We start from the raw sequence: 17,117 nt of genomic DNA on the forward strand, positions 1-17,117 counted from the left end.
GAACCTTCTTTTACTGTCTCATAGAGAAACTAACACAATTTTCAGGTTCAAAAAGGTCAACGGAACTTGGGATTCCCAGCCAGTCTCCCATGCTGGTACTTGCCAAGCCTTAAGCTGCATTGCTGCTGCGATCTGACGAGAGCAGGCACATTCAGCTTAGAATGGCCGTTGACAGCAGCTGTTCAATTTGAACCTTCTTTTACTATCTCATAGAGAAACTAACACAATTTTCAGGTTCAAAAAGGTCAACGGAACTTGGGATTCCCAGCCAGTCTCCCATGCTGGTACTTGCCAAGCCTTAAGCTGCATTGCTGCTGCGATCTGACGAGAGCAGGCACATTCACCTTAGAATGGCCGTTGACAGCAGCTGTTCAATTTGAACCTTCTTTTACCATCTTTGACAGAGAAACTAATACAATTTTCAGGTTCAAAAAGGTCAACGGAACTTGGGATTCCCAGCCAGACTCCCATGCTGGTACTTGCCAAGCCTTAAGCTGCATTGCTGTTGCGATCTGATGAGAGCAGGCACATTGAGCTTAGAATGGCCGTTGACAGCAGCTGTTCAATTTGAACCTTCTTTTACTATCTCATAGAGAAACTAACACAATTTTCAGGTTCAAAAAGGTCAACGGAACTTGGGATTCCCAGCCAGTCTCCCATGCTGGTACTTGCCAAGCCTTAAGCTGCATTGCTGCTGCGATCTGACGAGAGCAGGCACATTCAGCTTAGAATGGCTGTTGACAGCAGCTGTTCAATTTGAACCTTCTTTTACTATCTCATAGAGAAACTAACACAATTTTCAGGTTCAAAAAGGTCAACGGAACTTGCGATTCCCAGCCAGTCTCCCATGCTGGTACTTGCCAAGCCTTAAGCTGCATTGCTGCTGCGATCTGACGAGAGCAGGCACATTCAGCTTAGAATGGCCGTTGACAGCAGCTGTTCAATTTGAACCTTCTTTTACTATCTCATAGAGAAACTAACACAATTTTCAGGTTCAAAAAGGTCAACGGAACTTGGGATTCCCAGCCAGTCTCCCATGCTGGTACTTGCCAAGCCTTAAGCTGCATTGCTGCTGCGATCTGACGAGAGCAGGCACATTCACCTTAGAATGGCCGTTGACAGCAGCTGTTCAATTTGAACCTTCTTTTACTATCTCATAGAGAAACTAACACAATTTTCAGGTTCAAAAAGGTCAACGGATCTTGGGATTCCCAGCCAGTCTCCCAATCTGGTACTTGCCAAACCTTAAGCTGCATTGCTGCTGCGATCTGACGAGAGCAGGCACATTCAGCTTAGAATGGCCGTTGACAGCAGCTGTTCAATTTGAACCTTCTTTTACTATCTCATAGAGAAACTAACACAATTTTCAGGTTCAAAAAGCTCAACGGAACTTGGGATTCCCAGCCAGTCTCCCATGCTGGTACTTGCCAAGCCTTAGGCTGCATTGCTGCTGCTATCTGACGAGAGCTGGCACATTCAGCTTAGAATGGCCGTTGACAGCAGCTGTTCAATTTGAACCTTCTTTTACCATCTTTGACAGAGAAACTAATACAAATTTAAGGTTCAAAAAGGTCAACGGAACTTGGGATTCCCAGCCAGTCTCCCATGCTGGTACTTGCCAAGCCTTAAGCTGCATTGCTGCTGCGATCTCACGAGAGCAGGCACATTCAGCTTAGAATGGCTGTTGACAGCAGCTGTTCAATTTGAACCTTCTTTTACCATCTTTGACAGAGAAACTAACACAATTTTCAGGTTCAAAAAGGTCAACGGAACTTGGGATTCCCAGCCAGTCTCCCATGCTGGTACTTGCCAAGCCTTAAGCTGCATTGCTGCTGCGATCTGACGAGAGCAGGTACATTCAGCTTAGAATGGCCGTTGACAGCAGCTGTTCAATTTGAACCTTCTTTTACTATCTCATAGAGAAACTAACACAATTTTCAGGTTCAAAAAGGTCAACGGAACTTGGGATTCCCAGCCAGTCTCCCATGCTGGTACTTGCCAAGCCTTAAGCTGCATTGCTGCTGCGATCTGACGAGAGCAGGCACATTCAGCTTAGAATGGCCGTTGACAGCAGCTGTTCAATTTGAACCTTCTTTTACTGTCTCATAGAGAAACTAACACAATTTTCAGGTTCAAAAAGGTCAACGGAACTTGGGATTCCCAGCCAGTCTCCCATGCTGGTACTTGCCAAGCCTTAAGCTGCATTGCTGCTGCGATCTGACGAGAGCAGGCACATTCAGCTTAGAATGGCCGTTGACAGCAGCTGTTCAATTTGAACCTTCTTTTACTATCTCATAGAGAAACTAACACAATTTTCAGGTTCAAAAAGGTCAACGGAACTTGGGATTCCCAGCCAGTCTCCCATGCTGGTACTTGCCAAGCCTTAAGCTGCATTGCTGCTGCGATCTCACGAGAGCAGGCACATTCACCTTAGAATGGCCGTTGACAGCAGCTGTTCAATTTGAACCTTCTTTTACCATCTTTGACAGAGAAACTAATACAATTTTCAGGTTCAAAAAGGTCAACGGAACTTGGGATTCCCAGCCAGACTCCCATGCTGGTACTTGCCAAGCCTTAAGCTGCATTGCTGTTGCGATCTGATGAGAGCAGGCACATTGAGCTTAGAATGGCCGTTGACAGCAGCTGTTCAATTTGAACCTTCTTTTACTATCTCATAGAGAAACTAACACAATTTTCAGGTTCAAAAAGGTCAACGGAACTTGGGATTCCCAGCCAGTCTCCCATGCTGGTACTTGCCAAGCCTTAAGCTGCATTGCTGCTGCGATCTGACGAGAGCAGGCACATTCAGCTTAGAATGGCCGTTGACAGCAGCTGTTCAATTTGAACCTTCTTTTACTATCTCATAGAGAAACTAACACAATTTTCAGGTTCAAAAAGGTCAACGGATCTTGGGATTCCCAGCCAGTCTCCCAATCTGGTACTTGCCAAACCTTAAGCTGCATTGCTGCTGCGATCTGACGAGAGCAGGCACATTCAGCTTAGAATGGCCGTTGACAGCAGCTGTTCAATTTGAACCTTCTTTTACCATCTTTGACAGAGAAACTAATACAATTTTAAGGTTCAAAAAGGTCAACGGAACTTGGGTTTCCCAGCCAGTCTCCCATGCTGGTACTTGCCAAGCCTTAAGCTGCATTGCTGCTGCGATCTCACGAGAGCAGGCACATTCAGCTTAGAATAGCCGTTGACAGCAGCTGTTCAATTTGAACCTTCTTTTACCATCTTTGACAGAGAAACTAACACAATTTTCAGGTTCAAAAAGGTCAACGGAACTTGGGATTCCCAGCCAGTCTCCCATGCTGGTACTTGCCAAGCCTTAAGCTGCATTGCTGCTGCGATCTGACAAGAGCAGGTACATTCAGCTTAGAATGGCCGTTGACAGCAGCTGTTCAATTTGAACCTTCTTTTACTATCTCATAGAGAAACTAACACAATTTTCAGGTTCAATAAGGTCAACGGAACTTGGGATTCCCAGCCAGTCTCCCATGCTGGTACTTGCCAAGCCTTAAGCTGCATTGCTGCTGCGATCTGACGAGAGCAGGCACATTCAGCTTAGAATGGCCGTTGACAGCAGCTGTTCAATTTGAACCTTCTTTTACCAACTTTGACAGAGAAACTAACAAAATTTTCAGGTTCAAAAAGGTCAACGGAACTTGGGATTCCCAGCCAGTCTCCCATGCTGGTACTTGCCAAGCCTTAAGCTGCATTGCTGCTGCGATCTGACGAGAGCAGGCACATTCAGCTTAGAAAGGCCGTTGACAGCAGCTGTTCAATTTGAACCTTCTTTTACTATCTCATAGAGAAACTAACACAATTTTCAGGTTCAAAAAGGTCAACGGAACTTGGGATTCCCAGCCAGTCTCCCATGCTGGTACTTGCCAAGCCTTAAGCTGCATTGCTGCTGCGATCTGACGAGAGCAGGCACATTCAGCTTAGAATGGCCGTTGACAGCAGCTGTTCAATTTGAACCTTCTTTTACCATCTTTGACAGGGAAACTAACACAATTTTCAGGTTCAAAAAGGTCAACGGAACTTGGGATTCCCAGCCAGTCTCCCATGCTGGTACTTGCCAAGCCTTAAGCTGCATTGCTGCTGCGATCTGACGAGAGCAGGCACATTCAGCTTAGAATGGCCGTTGACAGCAGCTGTTCAATTTGAACCTTCTTTTACCATCTTTGACAGAGAAACTAACACAATTTTCAGGTTCAAAAAGGTCAACGGAACTTGGGATTCCCAGCCAGTCTCCCATGCTGGTACTTGCCAAGCCTTAAGCTGCGTTGCTGCTGCGATCTGATGAGAGCAGGTACATTCAGCTTAGAATGGCCGTTGACAGCAGCTGTTCAATTTGAACCTTCTTTTACTATCTCATAGAGAAACTAACACAATTTTCAGGTTCAATAAGGTCAACGGAACTTGGGATTCCCAGCCAGTCTCCCATGCTGGTACTTGCCAAGCCTTAAGCTGCATTGCTGCTGCGATCTGACGAGAGCAGGCACATTCAGCTTAGAATGGCCGTTGACAGCAGCTGTTCAATTTAAACCTTCTTTTACCATCTTTGACAGGGAAACTAACACAATTTTCAGGTTTAAAAAGGTCAACGGAACTTGGGATTCCCAGCCAGTCTCCCATGCTGGTACTTGCCAAGCCTTAAGCTGCATTGCTGCTGCGATCTCACGAGAGCAGGCACATTCAGCTTAGAATGGCCGTTGACAGCAGCTGTTCAATTTGAACCTTCTTTTACTATCTCATAGAGAAACTAACACAATTTTCAGGTTCAAAAAGGTCAACGGATCTTGGGATTCCCAGCCAGTCTCCCAATCTGGTACTTGCCAAACCTTAAGCTGCATTGCTGCTGCGATCTGACGAGAGCAGGCACATTCAGCTTAGAATGGCCGTTGACAGCAGCTGTTCAATTTGAACCTTCTTTTACTATCTCATAGAGAAACTAACACAATTTTCAGGTTCAAAAAGGTCAACGGAACTTGGGATTCCCAGCCAGTCTCCCATGCTGGTACTTGCCAAGCCTTAAGCTGCATTGCTGCTGCGATCTGACGAGAGCAGGCACATTCAGCTTAGAATGGCCGTTGACAGCAGCTGTTCAATTTGAACCTTCTTTTACTATCTCATAGAGAAACTAACACAATTTTAAGGTTCAAAAAGGTCAACGGAACTTGGGATTCCCAGCCAGTCTCCCATGCTGGTACTTGCCAAGCCTTAAGCTGCATTGCTGCTGCGATCTGACGAGAGCAGGCACATTCAGCTTAGAATGGCCGTTGACAGCAGCTGTTCAATTTGAACCTTCTTTTACTATCTCATAGAGAAACTAACACAATTTTCAGGTTCAAAAAGGTCAACGGAACTTGGGATTCCCAGCCAGTCTCCCATGCTGGTACTTGCCAAGCCTTAAGCTGCATTGCTGCTGCGATCTGACGAGAGCAGGCACATTCACCTTAGAATGGCCGTTGACAGCAGCTGTTCAATTTGAACCTTCTTTTACCATCTTTGACAGAGAAACTAATACAATTTTCAGGTTCAAAAAAGTCAACGGAACTTGGGATTCCCAGCCAGACTCCCATGCTGGTACTTGCCAAGCCTTAAGCTGCATTGCTGTTGCGATCTGATGAGAGCAGGCACATTGAGCTTAGAATGGCCGTTGACAGCAGCTGTTCAATTTGAACCTTCTTTTACTATCTCATAGAGAAACTAACACAATTTTCAGGTTCAAAAAGGTCAACGGAACTTGGGATTCCCAGCCAGTCTCCCATGCTGGTACTTGCCAAGCCTTAAGCTGCATTGCTGCTGCGATCTGACGAGAGCAGGCACATTCAGCTTAGAATGGCCGTTGACAGCAGCTGTTCAATTTGAACCTTCTTTTACTATCTCATAGAGAAACTAACACAATTTTCAGGTTCAAAAAGGTCAACGGAACTTGCGATTCCCAGCCAGTCTCCCATGCTGGTACTTGCCAAGCCTTAAGCTGCATTGCTGCTGCGATCTGACGAGAGCAGGCACATTCAGCTTAGAATGGCCGTTGACAGCAGCTGTTCAATTTGAACCTTCTTTTACTATCTCATAGAGAAACTAACACAATTTTCAGGTTCAAAAAGGTCAACGGAACTTGGGATTCCCAGCCAGTCTCCCATGCTGGTACTTGCCAAGCCTTAAGCTGCATTGCTGCTGCGATCTGACGAGAGCAGGCACATTCACCTTAGAATGGCCGTTGACAGCAGCTGTTCAATTTGAACCTTCTTTTACTATCTCATAGAGAAACTAACACAATTTTCAGGTTCAAAAAGGTCAACGGATCTTGGGATTCCCAGCCAGTCTCCCAATCTGGTACTTGCCAAACCTTAAGCTGCATTGCTGCTGCGATCTGACGAGAGCAGGCACATTCAGCTTAGAATGGCCGTTGACAGCAGCTGTTCAATTTGAACCTTCTTTTACTATCTCATAGAGAAACTAACACAATTTTCAGGTTCAAAAAGGTCAACGGAACTTGGGATTCCCAGCCAGTCTCCCATGCTGGTACTTGCCAAGCCTTAAGCTGCATTGCTGCTGCGATCTGACGAGAGCTGGCACATTCAGCTTAGAATGGCCGTTGACAGCAGCTGTTCAATTTGAACCTTCTTTTACCATCTTTGACAGAGAAACTAATACAAATTTAAGGTTCAAAAAGGTCAACGGAACTTGGGATTCCCAGCCAGTCTCCCATGCTGGTACTTGCCAAGCCTTAAGCTGCATTGCTGCTGCGATCTCACGAGAGCAGGCACATTCAGCTTAGAATGGCTGTTGACAGCAGCTGTTCAATTTGAACCTTCTTTTACCATCTTTGACAGAGAAACTAACACAATTTTCAGGTTCAAAAAGGTCAACGGAACTTGGGATTCCCAGCCAGTCTCCCATGCTGGTACTTGCCAAGCCTTAAGCTGCATTGCTGCTGCGATCTGACGAGAGCAGGTACATTCAGCTTAGAATGGCCGTTGACAGCAGCTGTTCAATTTGAACCTTCTTTTACTATCTCATAGAGAAACTAACACAATTTTCAGGTTCAAAAAGGTCAACGGAACTTGGGATTCCCAGCCAGTCTCCCATGCTGGTACTTGCCAAGCCTTAAGCTGCATTGCTGCTGCGATCTGACGAGAGCAGGCACATTCAGCTTAGAATGGCCGTTGACAGCAGCTGTTCAATTTGAACCTTCTTTTACCATCTTTGACAGAGAAACTAACACAATTTTCAGGTTCAAAAAGGTCAACGGAACTTGGGATTCCCAGCTAGTCTCCCATGCTGGTACTTGCCAAGCCTTAAGCTGCATTGCTGCTGCGATCTGACGAGAGCAGGCACATTCAGCTTAGAATGGCCGTTGACAGCAGCTGTTCAATTTGAACCTTCTTTTACTATCTCATAGAGAAACAAACACAATTTTCAGGTTCAAAAAGGTCAACGGAACTTGGGATTCCCAGGCAGTCTCGCTTGCTGGTACTTGCCAAGCCTTAAGCTGCATTGCTGCTGCGATCTGACGAGAGCAGGCACATTCACCTTAGAATGGCCGTTGACAGCAGCTGTTCAATTTGAACCTTCTTTTACCATCTTTGACAGAGAAACTAATAAAATTTTCAGGTTCAAAAAGGTCAACGGAACTTGGGATTCCCAGCCAGTCTCCCAATCTGGTACTTGCCAAGCCTTAAGCTGCATTGCTGCTGCGATCTGACGAGAGCAGGCACATTCAGCTTAGAATGGCCGTTGACAGCAGCTGTTCAATTTGAACCTTCTTTTACTGTCTCATAGAGAAACTAACACAATTTTCAGGTTCAAAAAGGTCAACGGAACTTGGGATTCCCAGCCAGTCTCCCATGCTGGTACTTGCCAAGCCTTAAGCTGCATTTCTGCTGCGATCTGACGAGAGCAGGCACATTCCGCTTAGAATGGCCGTTGACAGCAGCTGTTCAATTTGAACCTTCTTTTACCATCTTTGACAGAGAAACTAACACAATTTTCAGGTTCAAAAAGGTCAACGGAACTTGGGATTCCCAGCCAGTCTCCCATGCTGGTACTTGCCAAGCCTTAAGCTGCATTGCTGCTGCGATCTGACGAGAGCAGGCACATTCAGCTTAGAATGGCCGTTGACAGCAGCTGTTCAATTTGAACCTTCTTTTACTATCTCATAGAGAAACAAACACAATTTTCAGGTTCAAAAAGGTCAACGGATCTTGGGATTCCCAGCCAGTCTCCCAATCTGGTACTTGCCAAGCCTTAAGCTGCATTGCTGCTGCGATCTGACGAGAGCAGGCACATTCAGCTTAGAATGGCCGTTGACAGCAGCTGTTCAATTTGAACCTTCTTTTACTATCTCATAGAGAAACTAACACAATTTTCAGGTTCAAAAAGGTCAACGGAACTTGGGATTCCCAGCCAGTCTCCCATGCTGGTACTTGCCAAGCCTTAAGCTGCATTGCTGCTGCGATCTGACGAGAGCTGGCACATTCAGCTTAGAATGGCCGTTGACAGCAGCTGTTCAATTTGAACCTTCTTTTACCATCTTTGACAGAGAAACTAATACAATTTTAAGGTTCAAAAAGGTCAACGGAACTTGGGATTCCCAGCAAGTCTCCCATGCTGGTACTTGCCAAGCCTTAAGCTGCATTGCTGCTGCGATCTGACGAGAGCAGGCACATTCAGCTTAGAATGGCCGTTGACAGCAGCTGTTCAATTTGAACCTTCTTTTACTGTCTCATAGAGAAACTAACACAATTTTCAGGTTCAAAAAGGTCAACGGAACTTGGGATTCCCAGCCAGTCTCCCATGCTGGTACTTGCCAAGCCTTAAGCTGCATTTCTGCTGCGATCTGACGAGAGCAGGCACATTCAGCTTAGAATGGCCGTTGACAGCAGCTGTTCAATTTGAACCTTCTTTTACCATCTTTGACAGAGAAACTAACACAATTTTCAGGTTCAAAAAGGTCAACGGAACTTGGGATTCCCAGCCAGTCTCCCATGCTGGTACTTGCCAAGCCTTAAGCTGCATTGCTGCTGCGATCTCACGAGAGCAGGCACATTCAGCTTAGAATGGCCGTTGACAGCAGCTGTTCAATTTGAACCTTCTTTTACTATCTCATAGAGAAACAAACACAATTTTCAGGTTCAAAAAGGTCAACGGATCTTGGGATTCCCAGCCAGTCTCCCAATCTGGTACTTGCCAAGCCTTAAGCTGCATTGCTGCTGCGATCTGACGAGAGCAGGCACATTCAGCTTAGAATGGCCGTTGACAGCAGCTGTTCAATTTGAACCTTCTTTTACTATCTCATAGAGAAACTAACACAATTTTGAGGTTCAAAAAGGTCAACGGAACTTGGGATTCCCAGCCAGTCTCCCATGCTGGTACTTGCCAAGCCTTAAGCTGCATTGCTGCTGCGATCTGACGAGAGCAGGCACATTCACCTTAGAATGGCCGTTGACAGCAGATGTTCAATTTGAACCTTCTTTTACTATCTCATAGAGAAACTAACACAATTTTCAGGTTCAAAAAGGTCAACGGATCTTGAGATTCCCAGCCAGTCTCCCAATCTGGTACTTGCCAAACCTTAAGCTGCATTGCTGCTGCGATCTGACGAGAGCAGGCACATTCAGCTTAGAATGGCCGTTGACAGCAGCTGTTCAATTTGAACCTTCTTTTACTATCTCATAGAGAAACAAACACAATTTTCAGGTTCAAAAAGGTCAACGGAACTTGGGATTCCCAGCCAGTCTCCCATGCTGGTACTTGCCAAGCCTTAAGCTGCATTGCTGCTGCGATCTGACGAGAGCTGGCACATTCAGCTTAGAATGGCCGTTGACAGCAGCTGTTCAATTTGAACCTTCTTTTACCATCTTTGACAGAGAAACTAATACAAATTTAAGGTTCAAAAAGGTCAACGGAACTTGGGATTCCCAGCCAGTCTCCCATGCTGGTACTTGCCAAGCCTTAAGCTGCATTGCTGCTGCGATCTCACGAGAGCAGGCACATTCAGCTTAGAATGGCTGTTGACAGCAGCTGTTCAATTTGAACCTTCTTTTACCATCTTTGACAGAGAAACTAACACAATTTTCAGGTTCAAAAAGGTCAACGGAACTTGGGATTCCCAGCCAGTCTCCCATGCTGGTACTTGCCAAGCCTTAAGCTGCATTGCTGCTGCGATCTGACGAGAGCAGGTACATTCAGCTTAGAATGGCCGTTGACAGCAGCTGTTCAATTTGAACCTTCTTTTACCATCTTTGACAGAGAAACTAACACAATTTTCAGGTTCAAAAAGGTCAACGGAACTTGGGATTCCCAGCCAGTCTCCCATGCTGGTACTTGCCAAGCCTTAAGCTGCATTGCTGCTGCGATCTGACGAGAGCAGGCACATTCAGCTTAGAATGGCCGTTGACAGCAGCTGTTCAATTTGAACCTTCTTTTACCATCTTTGACAGAGAAACTAACACAATTTTCAGGTTCAAAAAGGTCAACGGAACTTGGGATTCCCAGCTAGTCTCCCATGCTGGTACTTGCCAAGCCTTAAGCTGCATTGCTGCTGCGATCTGACGAGAGCAGGCACATTCAGCTTAGAATGGCCGTTGACAGCAGCTGTTCAATTTGAACCTTCTTTTACTATCTCATAGAGAAACAAACACAATTTTCAGGTTCAAAAAGGTCAACGGAACTTGGGATTCCCAGGCAGTCTCGCTTGCTGGTACTTGCCAAGCCTTAAGCTGCATTGCTGCTGCGATCTGACGAGAGCAGGCACATTCACCTTAGAATGGCCGTTGACAGCAGCTGTTCAATTTGAACCTTCTTTTACCATCTTTGACAGAGAAACTAATAAAATTTTCAGGTTCAAAAAGGTCAACGGAACTTGGGATTCCCAGCCAGTCTCCCAATCTGGTACTTGCCAAGCCTTAAGCTGCATTGCTGCTGCGATCTGACGAGAGCAGGCACATTCAGCTTAGAATGGCCGTTGACAGCAGCTGTTCAATTTGAACCTTCTTTTACTGTCTCATAGAGAAACTAACACAATTTTCAGGTTCAAAAAGGTCAACGGAACTTGGGATTCCCAGCCAGTCTCCCATGCTGGTACTTGCCAAGCCTTAAGCTGCATTTCTGCTGCGATCTGACGAGAGCAGGCACATTCCGCTTAGAATGGCCGTTGACAGCAGCTGTTCAATTTGAACCTTCTTTTACCATCTTTGACAGAGAAACTAACACAATTTTCAGGTTCAAAAAGGTCAACGGAACTTGGGATTCCCAGCCAGTCTCCCATGCTGGTACTTGCCAAGCCTTAAGCTGCATTGCTGCTGCGATCTGACGAGAGCAGGCACATTCAGCTTAGAATGGCCGTTGACAGCAGCTGTTCAATTTGAACCTTCTTTTACTATCTCATAGAGAAACAAACACAATTTTCAGGTTCAAAAAGGTCAACGGATCTTGGGATTCCCAGCCAGTCTCCCAATCTGGTACTTGCCAAGCCTTAAGCTGCATTGCTGCTGCGATCTGACGAGAGCAGGCACATTCAGCTTAGAATGGCCGTTGACAGCAGCTGTTCAATTTGAACCTTCTTTTACTATCTCATAGAGAAACTAACACAATTTTCAGGTTCAAAAAGGTCAACGGAACTTGGGATTCCCAGCCAGTCTCCCATGCTGGTACTTGCCAAGCCTTAAGCTGCATTGCTGCTGCGATCTGACGAGAGCTGGCACATTCAGCTTAGAATGGCCGTTGACAGCAGCTGTTCAATTTGAACCTTCTTTTACCATCTTTGACAGAGAAACTAATACAATTTTAAGGTTCAAAAAGGTCAACGGAACTTGGGATTCCCAGCAAGTCTCCCATGCTGGTACTTGCCAAGCCTTAAGCTGCATTGCTGCTGCGATCTGACGAGAGCAGGCACATTCAGCTTAGAATGGCCGTTGACAGCAGCTGTTCAATTTGAACCTTCTTTTACTGTCTCATAGAGAAACTAACACAATTTTCAGGTTCAAAAAGGTCAACGGAACTTGGGATTCCCAGCCAGTCTCCCATGCTGGTACTTGCCAAGCCTTAAGCTGCATTTCTGCTGCGATCTGACGAGAGCAGGCACATTCAGCTTAGAATGGCCGTTGACAGCAGCTGTTCAATTTGAACCTTCTTTTACCATCTTTGACAGAGAAACTAACACAATTTTCAGGTTCAAAAAGGTCAACGGAACTTGGGATTCCCAGCCAGTCTCCCATGCTGGTACTTGCCAAGCCTTAAGCTGCATTGCTGCTGCGATCTCACGAGAGCAGGCACATTCAGCTTAGAATGGCCGTTGACAGCAGCTGTTCAATTTTAACCTTCTTTTACTATCTCATAGAGAAACAAACACAATTTTCAGGTTCAAAAAGGTCAACGGATCTTGGGATTCCCAGCCAGTCTCCCAATCTGGTACTTGCCAAGCCTTAAGCTGCATTGCTGCTGCGATCTGACGAGAGCAGGCACATTCAGCTTAGAATGGCCGTTGACAGCAGCTGTTCAATTTGAACCTTCTTTTACTATCTCATAGAGAAACTAACACAATTTTCAGGTTCAAAAAGGTCAACGGAACTTGGGATTCCCAGCCAGTCTCCCATGCTGGTACTTGCCAAGCCTTAAGCTGCATTGCTGCTGCGATCTGACGAGAGCTGGCACATTCAGCTTAGAATGGCCGTTGACAGCAGCTGTTCAATTTGAACCTTCTTTTACCATCTTTGACAGAGAAACTAATACAATTTTAAGGTTCAAAAAGGTCAACGGAACTTGGGATTCCCAGCCAGTCTCCCATGCTGGTACTTGCCAAGCCTTAAGCTGCATTGCTGCTGCGATCTCACGAGAGCAGGCACATTCAGCTTAGAATGGCCGTTGACAGCAGCTGTTCAATTTGAACCTTCTTTTACCATCTTTGACAGAGAAACTAACACAATTTTCAGGTTCAAAAAGGTCAACGGAACTTGGGATTCCCAGCCAGTCTCCCATGCTGGTACTTGCCAAGCCTTAAGCTGCATTGCTGCTGCGATCTGACGAGAGCAGGTACATTCAGCTTAGAATGGCCGTTGACAGCAGCTGTTCAATTTGAACCTTCTTTTACTATCTCATAGAGAAACTAACACAATTTTCAGGTTCAAAAAGGTCAACGGAACTTGGGATTCCCAGCCAGTCTCCCATGCTGGTACTTGCCAAGCCTTAAGCTGCATTGCTGCTGCGATCTGACGAGAGCAGGCACATTCAGCTTAGAATGGCCGTTGACAGCAGCTGTTCAATTTGAACCTTCTTTTACCATCTTTGACAGAGAAACTAACACAATTTTCAGGTTCAAAAAGGTCAACGGAACTTGGGATTCCCAGCTAGTCTCCCATGCTGGTACTTGCCAAGCCTTAAGCTGCATTGCTGCTGCGATCTGACGAGAGCAGGCACATTCAGCTTAGAATGGCCGTTGACAGCAGCTGTTCAATTTGAACCTTCTTTTACTATCTCATAGAGAAACAAACACAATTTTCAGGTTCAAAAAGGTCAACGGAACTTGGGATTCCCAGGCAGTCTCGCTTGCTGGTACTTGCCAAGCCTTAAGCTGCATTGCTGCTGCGATCTGACGAGAGCAGGCACATTCACCTTAGAATGGCCGTTGACAGCAGCTGTTCAATTTGAACCTTCTTTTACCATCTTTGACAGAGAAACTAATAAAATTTTCAGGTTCAAAAAGGTCAACGGAACTTGGGATTCCCAGCCAGTCTCCCAATCTGGTACTTTCCAAGCCTTAAGCTGCATTGCTGCTGCGATCTGACGAGAGCAGGCACATTCAGCTTAGAATGGCCGTTGACAGCAGCTGTTCAATTTGAACCTTCTTTTACTGTCTCATAGAGAAACTAACACAATTTTCAGGTTCAAAAAGGTCAACGAAACTTGGGATTCCCAGCCAGTCTCCCATGCTGGTACTTGCCAAGCCTTAAGCTGCATTTCTGCTGCGATCTGACGAGAGCAGGCACATTCCGCTTAGAATGGCCGTTGACAGCAGCTGTTCAATTTGAACCTTCTTTTACCATCTTTGACAGAGAAACTAACACAATTTTCAGGTTCAAAAAGGTCAACGGAACTTGGGATTCCCAGCCAGTCTCCCATGCTGGTACTTGCCAAGCCTTAAGCTGCATTGCTGCTGCGATCTGACGAGAGCAGGCACATTCAGCTTAGAATGGCCGTTGACAGCAGCTGTTCAATTTGAACCTTCTTTTACTATCTCATAGAGAAACAAACACAATTTTCAGGTTCAAAAAGGTCAACGGATCTTGGGATTCCCAGCCAGTCTCCCAATCTGGTACTTGCCAAGCCTTAAGCTGCATTGCTGCTGCGATCTGACGAGAGCAGGCACATTCAGCTTAGAATGGCCGTTGACAGCAGCTGTTCAATTTGAACCTTCTTTTACTATCTCATAGAGAAACTAACACAATTTTCAGGTTCAAAAAGGTCAACGGAACTTGGGATTCCCAGCCAGTCTCCCATGCTGGTACTTGCCAAGCCTTAAGCTGCATTGCTGCTGCGATCTGACGAGAGCTGGCACATTCAGCTTAGAATGGCCGTTGACAGCAGCTGTTCAATTTGAACCTTCTTTTACCATCTTTGACAGAGAAACTAATACAATTTTAAGGTTCAAAAAGGTCAACGGAACTTGGGATTCCCAGCAAGTCTCCCCTGCTGGTACTTGCCAAGCCTTAAGCTGCATTGCTGCTGCGATCTGACGAGAGCAGGCACATTCAGCTTAGAATGGCCGTTGACAGCAGCTGTTCAATTTGAACCTTCTTTTACTGTCTCATAGAGAAACTAACACAATTTTCAGGTTCAAAAAGGTCAACGGAACTTGGGATTCCCAGCCAGTCTCCCATGCTGGTACTTGCCAAGCCTTAAGCTGCATTTCTGCTGCGATCTGACGAGAGCAGGCACATTCAGCTTAGAATGGCCGTTGACAGCAGCTGTTCAATTTGAACCTTCTTTTACCATCTTTGACAGAGAAACTAACACAATTTTCAGGTTCAAAAAGGTCAACGGAACTTGGGATTCCCAGCCAGTCTCCCATGCTGGTACTTGCCAAGCCTTAAGCTGCATTGCTGCTGCGATCTCACGAGAGCAGGCACATTCAGCTTAGAATGGCCGTTGACAGCAGCTGTTCAATTTGAACCTTCTTTTACTATCTCATAGAGAAACAAACACAATTTTCAGGTTCAAAAAGGTCAACGGATCTTGGGATTCCCAGCCAGTCTCCCAATCTGGTACTTGCCAAGCCTTAAGCTGCATTGCTGCTGCGATCTCACGAGAGCAGGCACATTCAGCTTAGAATGGCCGTTGACAGCAGCTGTTCAATTTGAACCTTCTTTTACCATCTTTGACAGAGAAACTAACACAATTTTCAGGTTCAAAAAGGTCAACGGAACTTGGGATTCCCAGCCAGTCTCCCATGCTGGTACTTGCCAAGCCTTAAGCTGCATTGCTGCTGCGATCTGACGAGAGCAGGTACATTCAGCTTAGAATGGCCGTTGACAGCAGCTGTTCAATTTGAACCTTCTTTTACTATCTCATAGAGAAACTAACACAATTTTCAGGTTCAAAAAGGTCAACGGAACTTGGGATTCCCAGCCAGTCTCCCATGCTGGTACTTGCCAAGCCTTAAGCTGCATTGCTGCTGCGATCTGACGAGAGCAGGCACATTCAGCTTAGAATGGCCGTTGACAGCAGCTGTTCAATTTGAACCTTCTTTTACCATCTTTGACAGAGAAACTAACACAATTTTCAGGTTCAAAAAGGTCAACGGAACTTGGGATTCCCAGCTAGTCTCCCATGCTGGTACTTGCCAAGCCTTAAGCTGCATTGCTGCTGCGATCTGACGAGAGCAGGCACATTCAGCTTAGAATGGCCGTTGACAGCAGCTGTTCAATTTGAACCTTCTTTTACTATCTCATAGAGAAACAAACACAATTTTCAGGTTCAAAAAGGTCAACGGAACTTGGGATTCCCAGGCAGTCTCGCTTGCTGGTACTTGCCAAGCCTTAAGCTGCATTGCTGCTGCGATCTGACGAGAGCAGGCACATTCACCTTAGAATGGCCGTTGACAGCAGCTGTTCAATTTGAACCTTCTTTTACCATCTTTGACAGAGAAACTAATAAAATTTTCAGGTTCAAAAAGGTCAACGGAACTTGGGATTCCCAGCCAGTCTCCCAATCTGGTACTTTCCAAGCCTTAAGCTGCATTGCTGCTGCGATCTGACGAGAGCAGGCACATTCAGCTTAGAATGGCCGTTGACAGCAGCTGTTCAATTTGAACCTTCTTTTACTGTCTCATAGAGAAACTAACACAATTTTCAGGTTCAAAAAGGTCAACGAAACTTGGGATTCCCAGCCAGTCTCCCATGCTGGTACTTGCCAAGCCTTAAGCTGCATTTCTGCTGCGATCTGACGAGAGCAGGCACATTCCGCTTAGAATGGCCGTTGACAGCAGCTGTTCAATTTGAACCTTCTTTTACCATCTTTGACAGAGAAACTAACACAATTTTCAGGTTCAAAAAGGTCAACGGAACTTGGGATTCCCAGCCAGTCTCCCATGCTGGTACTTGCCAAGCCTTAAGCTGCATTGCTGCTGCGATCTGACGAGAGCAGGCACATTCAGCTTAGAATGGCCGTTGACAGCAGCTGTTCAATTTGAACCTTCTTTTACTATCTCATAGAGAAACAAACACAATTTTCAGGTTCAAAAAGGTCAACGGATCTTGGGATTCCCAGCCAGTCTCCCAATCTGGTACTTGCCAAGCCTTAAGCTGCATTGCTGCTGCGATCTGACGAGAGCAGGCACATTCAGCTTAGAATGGCCGTTGACAGCAGCTGTTCAATTTGAACCTTCTTTTACTATCTCATAGAGAAACTAACACAATTTTCAGGTTCAAAAAGGTCAACGGAACTTGGGATTCCCAGCCAGTCTCCCATGCTGGTACTTGCCAAGCCTTAAGCTGCATTGCTGCTGCGATCTGACGAGAGCTGGCACATTCAGCTTAGAATGGCCGTTGACAGCAGCTGTTCAATTTGAACCTTCTTTTACCATCTTTGACAGAGAAACT

The 17,117-nt window shown here is 45.8% G+C and overlaps 85 pseudogenes; all 85 read right to left on the reverse strand.

Moving 5' to 3' along the window:
* Nucleotides 1-54: 54 nt before the first annotated feature.
* Nucleotides 55-173, reverse strand: LOC140088434 (5S ribosomal RNA; annotated as a pseudogene).
* A 70-nt stretch (nt 174-243) lies between these two features.
* On the reverse strand, nt 244-362 carry LOC140106590 (5S ribosomal RNA; annotated as a pseudogene).
* A 72-nt stretch (nt 363-434) lies between these two features.
* On the reverse strand, nt 435-553 carry LOC140113091 (5S ribosomal RNA; annotated as a pseudogene).
* A 70-nt stretch (nt 554-623) lies between these two features.
* Nucleotides 624-742, reverse strand: LOC140107053 (5S ribosomal RNA; annotated as a pseudogene).
* A 70-nt stretch (nt 743-812) lies between these two features.
* On the reverse strand, nt 813-931 carry LOC140104323 (5S ribosomal RNA; annotated as a pseudogene).
* Nucleotides 932-1,001: 70 nt separating this feature from the next.
* On the reverse strand, nt 1,002-1,120 carry LOC140106594 (5S ribosomal RNA; annotated as a pseudogene).
* Nucleotides 1,121-1,190: 70 nt separating this feature from the next.
* LOC140111906 (5S ribosomal RNA) lies at nt 1,191-1,309 on the reverse strand (annotated as a pseudogene).
* A 261-nt stretch (nt 1,310-1,570) lies between these two features.
* On the reverse strand, nt 1,571-1,689 carry LOC140112819 (5S ribosomal RNA; annotated as a pseudogene).
* A 72-nt stretch (nt 1,690-1,761) lies between these two features.
* On the reverse strand, nt 1,762-1,880 carry LOC140113548 (5S ribosomal RNA; annotated as a pseudogene).
* Nucleotides 1,881-1,950: 70 nt separating this feature from the next.
* LOC140088445 (5S ribosomal RNA) lies at nt 1,951-2,069 on the reverse strand (annotated as a pseudogene).
* Nucleotides 2,070-2,139: 70 nt separating this feature from the next.
* Nucleotides 2,140-2,258, reverse strand: LOC140088456 (5S ribosomal RNA; annotated as a pseudogene).
* A 70-nt stretch (nt 2,259-2,328) lies between these two features.
* On the reverse strand, nt 2,329-2,447 carry LOC140112763 (5S ribosomal RNA; annotated as a pseudogene).
* A 72-nt stretch (nt 2,448-2,519) lies between these two features.
* On the reverse strand, nt 2,520-2,638 carry LOC140113092 (5S ribosomal RNA; annotated as a pseudogene).
* Nucleotides 2,639-2,708: 70 nt separating this feature from the next.
* On the reverse strand, nt 2,709-2,827 carry LOC140088467 (5S ribosomal RNA; annotated as a pseudogene).
* Nucleotides 2,828-2,897: 70 nt separating this feature from the next.
* Nucleotides 2,898-3,016, reverse strand: LOC140111917 (5S ribosomal RNA; annotated as a pseudogene).
* Nucleotides 3,017-3,088: 72 nt separating this feature from the next.
* On the reverse strand, nt 3,089-3,207 carry LOC140108050 (5S ribosomal RNA; annotated as a pseudogene).
* Nucleotides 3,208-3,279: 72 nt separating this feature from the next.
* LOC140100264 (5S ribosomal RNA) lies at nt 3,280-3,398 on the reverse strand (annotated as a pseudogene).
* A 70-nt stretch (nt 3,399-3,468) lies between these two features.
* Nucleotides 3,469-3,587, reverse strand: LOC140088478 (5S ribosomal RNA; annotated as a pseudogene).
* Nucleotides 3,588-3,659: 72 nt separating this feature from the next.
* LOC140103614 (5S ribosomal RNA) lies at nt 3,660-3,778 on the reverse strand (annotated as a pseudogene).
* Nucleotides 3,779-3,848: 70 nt separating this feature from the next.
* LOC140088489 (5S ribosomal RNA) lies at nt 3,849-3,967 on the reverse strand (annotated as a pseudogene).
* A 72-nt stretch (nt 3,968-4,039) lies between these two features.
* On the reverse strand, nt 4,040-4,158 carry LOC140088500 (5S ribosomal RNA; annotated as a pseudogene).
* A 72-nt stretch (nt 4,159-4,230) lies between these two features.
* LOC140085422 (5S ribosomal RNA) lies at nt 4,231-4,349 on the reverse strand (annotated as a pseudogene).
* Nucleotides 4,350-4,419: 70 nt separating this feature from the next.
* Nucleotides 4,420-4,538, reverse strand: LOC140088522 (5S ribosomal RNA; annotated as a pseudogene).
* A 72-nt stretch (nt 4,539-4,610) lies between these two features.
* LOC140102908 (5S ribosomal RNA) lies at nt 4,611-4,729 on the reverse strand (annotated as a pseudogene).
* A 70-nt stretch (nt 4,730-4,799) lies between these two features.
* LOC140111928 (5S ribosomal RNA) lies at nt 4,800-4,918 on the reverse strand (annotated as a pseudogene).
* A 70-nt stretch (nt 4,919-4,988) lies between these two features.
* On the reverse strand, nt 4,989-5,107 carry LOC140088535 (5S ribosomal RNA; annotated as a pseudogene).
* A 70-nt stretch (nt 5,108-5,177) lies between these two features.
* LOC140088546 (5S ribosomal RNA) lies at nt 5,178-5,296 on the reverse strand (annotated as a pseudogene).
* Nucleotides 5,297-5,366: 70 nt separating this feature from the next.
* LOC140106600 (5S ribosomal RNA) lies at nt 5,367-5,485 on the reverse strand (annotated as a pseudogene).
* A 72-nt stretch (nt 5,486-5,557) lies between these two features.
* Nucleotides 5,558-5,676, reverse strand: LOC140113180 (5S ribosomal RNA; annotated as a pseudogene).
* Nucleotides 5,677-5,746: 70 nt separating this feature from the next.
* On the reverse strand, nt 5,747-5,865 carry LOC140088557 (5S ribosomal RNA; annotated as a pseudogene).
* A 70-nt stretch (nt 5,866-5,935) lies between these two features.
* On the reverse strand, nt 5,936-6,054 carry LOC140104326 (5S ribosomal RNA; annotated as a pseudogene).
* A 70-nt stretch (nt 6,055-6,124) lies between these two features.
* Nucleotides 6,125-6,243, reverse strand: LOC140106604 (5S ribosomal RNA; annotated as a pseudogene).
* Nucleotides 6,244-6,313: 70 nt separating this feature from the next.
* LOC140111939 (5S ribosomal RNA) lies at nt 6,314-6,432 on the reverse strand (annotated as a pseudogene).
* A 70-nt stretch (nt 6,433-6,502) lies between these two features.
* LOC140105667 (5S ribosomal RNA) lies at nt 6,503-6,621 on the reverse strand (annotated as a pseudogene).
* A 72-nt stretch (nt 6,622-6,693) lies between these two features.
* On the reverse strand, nt 6,694-6,812 carry LOC140112821 (5S ribosomal RNA; annotated as a pseudogene).
* A 72-nt stretch (nt 6,813-6,884) lies between these two features.
* LOC140113560 (5S ribosomal RNA) lies at nt 6,885-7,003 on the reverse strand (annotated as a pseudogene).
* A 70-nt stretch (nt 7,004-7,073) lies between these two features.
* On the reverse strand, nt 7,074-7,192 carry LOC140088568 (5S ribosomal RNA; annotated as a pseudogene).
* A 72-nt stretch (nt 7,193-7,264) lies between these two features.
* Nucleotides 7,265-7,383, reverse strand: LOC140113508 (5S ribosomal RNA; annotated as a pseudogene).
* Nucleotides 7,384-7,644: 261 nt separating this feature from the next.
* Nucleotides 7,645-7,763, reverse strand: LOC140095491 (5S ribosomal RNA; annotated as a pseudogene).
* A 70-nt stretch (nt 7,764-7,833) lies between these two features.
* LOC140111313 (5S ribosomal RNA) lies at nt 7,834-7,952 on the reverse strand (annotated as a pseudogene).
* A 72-nt stretch (nt 7,953-8,024) lies between these two features.
* LOC140088579 (5S ribosomal RNA) lies at nt 8,025-8,143 on the reverse strand (annotated as a pseudogene).
* A 70-nt stretch (nt 8,144-8,213) lies between these two features.
* LOC140104715 (5S ribosomal RNA) lies at nt 8,214-8,332 on the reverse strand (annotated as a pseudogene).
* Nucleotides 8,333-8,402: 70 nt separating this feature from the next.
* LOC140105679 (5S ribosomal RNA) lies at nt 8,403-8,521 on the reverse strand (annotated as a pseudogene).
* Nucleotides 8,522-8,593: 72 nt separating this feature from the next.
* On the reverse strand, nt 8,594-8,712 carry LOC140113456 (5S ribosomal RNA; annotated as a pseudogene).
* A 70-nt stretch (nt 8,713-8,782) lies between these two features.
* On the reverse strand, nt 8,783-8,901 carry LOC140099311 (5S ribosomal RNA; annotated as a pseudogene).
* A 72-nt stretch (nt 8,902-8,973) lies between these two features.
* Nucleotides 8,974-9,092, reverse strand: LOC140102919 (5S ribosomal RNA; annotated as a pseudogene).
* Nucleotides 9,093-9,162: 70 nt separating this feature from the next.
* On the reverse strand, nt 9,163-9,281 carry LOC140104720 (5S ribosomal RNA; annotated as a pseudogene).
* A 70-nt stretch (nt 9,282-9,351) lies between these two features.
* On the reverse strand, nt 9,352-9,470 carry LOC140106610 (5S ribosomal RNA; annotated as a pseudogene).
* A 70-nt stretch (nt 9,471-9,540) lies between these two features.
* LOC140113111 (5S ribosomal RNA) lies at nt 9,541-9,659 on the reverse strand (annotated as a pseudogene).
* A 70-nt stretch (nt 9,660-9,729) lies between these two features.
* Nucleotides 9,730-9,848, reverse strand: LOC140105682 (5S ribosomal RNA; annotated as a pseudogene).
* A 72-nt stretch (nt 9,849-9,920) lies between these two features.
* On the reverse strand, nt 9,921-10,039 carry LOC140112822 (5S ribosomal RNA; annotated as a pseudogene).
* A 72-nt stretch (nt 10,040-10,111) lies between these two features.
* LOC140113573 (5S ribosomal RNA) lies at nt 10,112-10,230 on the reverse strand (annotated as a pseudogene).
* A 72-nt stretch (nt 10,231-10,302) lies between these two features.
* Nucleotides 10,303-10,421, reverse strand: LOC140088590 (5S ribosomal RNA; annotated as a pseudogene).
* Nucleotides 10,422-10,493: 72 nt separating this feature from the next.
* Nucleotides 10,494-10,612, reverse strand: LOC140113509 (5S ribosomal RNA; annotated as a pseudogene).
* Nucleotides 10,613-10,873: 261 nt separating this feature from the next.
* LOC140095513 (5S ribosomal RNA) lies at nt 10,874-10,992 on the reverse strand (annotated as a pseudogene).
* A 70-nt stretch (nt 10,993-11,062) lies between these two features.
* Nucleotides 11,063-11,181, reverse strand: LOC140111320 (5S ribosomal RNA; annotated as a pseudogene).
* A 72-nt stretch (nt 11,182-11,253) lies between these two features.
* Nucleotides 11,254-11,372, reverse strand: LOC140088601 (5S ribosomal RNA; annotated as a pseudogene).
* A 70-nt stretch (nt 11,373-11,442) lies between these two features.
* On the reverse strand, nt 11,443-11,561 carry LOC140104721 (5S ribosomal RNA; annotated as a pseudogene).
* Nucleotides 11,562-11,631: 70 nt separating this feature from the next.
* LOC140105687 (5S ribosomal RNA) lies at nt 11,632-11,750 on the reverse strand (annotated as a pseudogene).
* Nucleotides 11,751-11,822: 72 nt separating this feature from the next.
* On the reverse strand, nt 11,823-11,941 carry LOC140113457 (5S ribosomal RNA; annotated as a pseudogene).
* Nucleotides 11,942-12,011: 70 nt separating this feature from the next.
* Nucleotides 12,012-12,130, reverse strand: LOC140099333 (5S ribosomal RNA; annotated as a pseudogene).
* A 72-nt stretch (nt 12,131-12,202) lies between these two features.
* On the reverse strand, nt 12,203-12,321 carry LOC140102930 (5S ribosomal RNA; annotated as a pseudogene).
* Nucleotides 12,322-12,391: 70 nt separating this feature from the next.
* Nucleotides 12,392-12,510, reverse strand: LOC140104730 (5S ribosomal RNA; annotated as a pseudogene).
* Nucleotides 12,511-12,580: 70 nt separating this feature from the next.
* Nucleotides 12,581-12,699, reverse strand: LOC140105692 (5S ribosomal RNA; annotated as a pseudogene).
* Nucleotides 12,700-12,771: 72 nt separating this feature from the next.
* On the reverse strand, nt 12,772-12,890 carry LOC140102941 (5S ribosomal RNA; annotated as a pseudogene).
* Nucleotides 12,891-12,962: 72 nt separating this feature from the next.
* Nucleotides 12,963-13,081, reverse strand: LOC140113585 (5S ribosomal RNA; annotated as a pseudogene).
* A 70-nt stretch (nt 13,082-13,151) lies between these two features.
* Nucleotides 13,152-13,270, reverse strand: LOC140088612 (5S ribosomal RNA; annotated as a pseudogene).
* Nucleotides 13,271-13,342: 72 nt separating this feature from the next.
* LOC140113510 (5S ribosomal RNA) lies at nt 13,343-13,461 on the reverse strand (annotated as a pseudogene).
* A 261-nt stretch (nt 13,462-13,722) lies between these two features.
* Nucleotides 13,723-13,841, reverse strand: LOC140094664 (5S ribosomal RNA; annotated as a pseudogene).
* Nucleotides 13,842-13,911: 70 nt separating this feature from the next.
* On the reverse strand, nt 13,912-14,030 carry LOC140113108 (5S ribosomal RNA; annotated as a pseudogene).
* Nucleotides 14,031-14,102: 72 nt separating this feature from the next.
* On the reverse strand, nt 14,103-14,221 carry LOC140088623 (5S ribosomal RNA; annotated as a pseudogene).
* Nucleotides 14,222-14,291: 70 nt separating this feature from the next.
* Nucleotides 14,292-14,410, reverse strand: LOC140104736 (5S ribosomal RNA; annotated as a pseudogene).
* A 70-nt stretch (nt 14,411-14,480) lies between these two features.
* Nucleotides 14,481-14,599, reverse strand: LOC140105699 (5S ribosomal RNA; annotated as a pseudogene).
* Nucleotides 14,600-14,671: 72 nt separating this feature from the next.
* Nucleotides 14,672-14,790, reverse strand: LOC140104032 (5S ribosomal RNA; annotated as a pseudogene).
* A 70-nt stretch (nt 14,791-14,860) lies between these two features.
* LOC140099344 (5S ribosomal RNA) lies at nt 14,861-14,979 on the reverse strand (annotated as a pseudogene).
* Nucleotides 14,980-15,051: 72 nt separating this feature from the next.
* On the reverse strand, nt 15,052-15,170 carry LOC140102952 (5S ribosomal RNA; annotated as a pseudogene).
* A 70-nt stretch (nt 15,171-15,240) lies between these two features.
* LOC140112104 (5S ribosomal RNA) lies at nt 15,241-15,359 on the reverse strand (annotated as a pseudogene).
* Nucleotides 15,360-15,431: 72 nt separating this feature from the next.
* Nucleotides 15,432-15,550, reverse strand: LOC140113597 (5S ribosomal RNA; annotated as a pseudogene).
* A 70-nt stretch (nt 15,551-15,620) lies between these two features.
* Nucleotides 15,621-15,739, reverse strand: LOC140088645 (5S ribosomal RNA; annotated as a pseudogene).
* A 72-nt stretch (nt 15,740-15,811) lies between these two features.
* LOC140113511 (5S ribosomal RNA) lies at nt 15,812-15,930 on the reverse strand (annotated as a pseudogene).
* A 261-nt stretch (nt 15,931-16,191) lies between these two features.
* On the reverse strand, nt 16,192-16,310 carry LOC140094675 (5S ribosomal RNA; annotated as a pseudogene).
* A 70-nt stretch (nt 16,311-16,380) lies between these two features.
* On the reverse strand, nt 16,381-16,499 carry LOC140113109 (5S ribosomal RNA; annotated as a pseudogene).
* A 72-nt stretch (nt 16,500-16,571) lies between these two features.
* LOC140088656 (5S ribosomal RNA) lies at nt 16,572-16,690 on the reverse strand (annotated as a pseudogene).
* A 70-nt stretch (nt 16,691-16,760) lies between these two features.
* Nucleotides 16,761-16,879, reverse strand: LOC140104742 (5S ribosomal RNA; annotated as a pseudogene).
* A 70-nt stretch (nt 16,880-16,949) lies between these two features.
* Nucleotides 16,950-17,068, reverse strand: LOC140105702 (5S ribosomal RNA; annotated as a pseudogene).
* Between the last annotated feature and the right edge of the window lie 49 nt (nt 17,069-17,117).

The sequence above is a fragment of the Engystomops pustulosus genome, chromosome 1 (assembly GCF_040894005.1).
Source record: "Engystomops pustulosus chromosome 1, aEngPut4.maternal, whole genome shotgun sequence".
Classification (NCBI taxonomy): domain Eukaryota; kingdom Metazoa; phylum Chordata; class Amphibia; order Anura; family Leptodactylidae; genus Engystomops; species Engystomops pustulosus.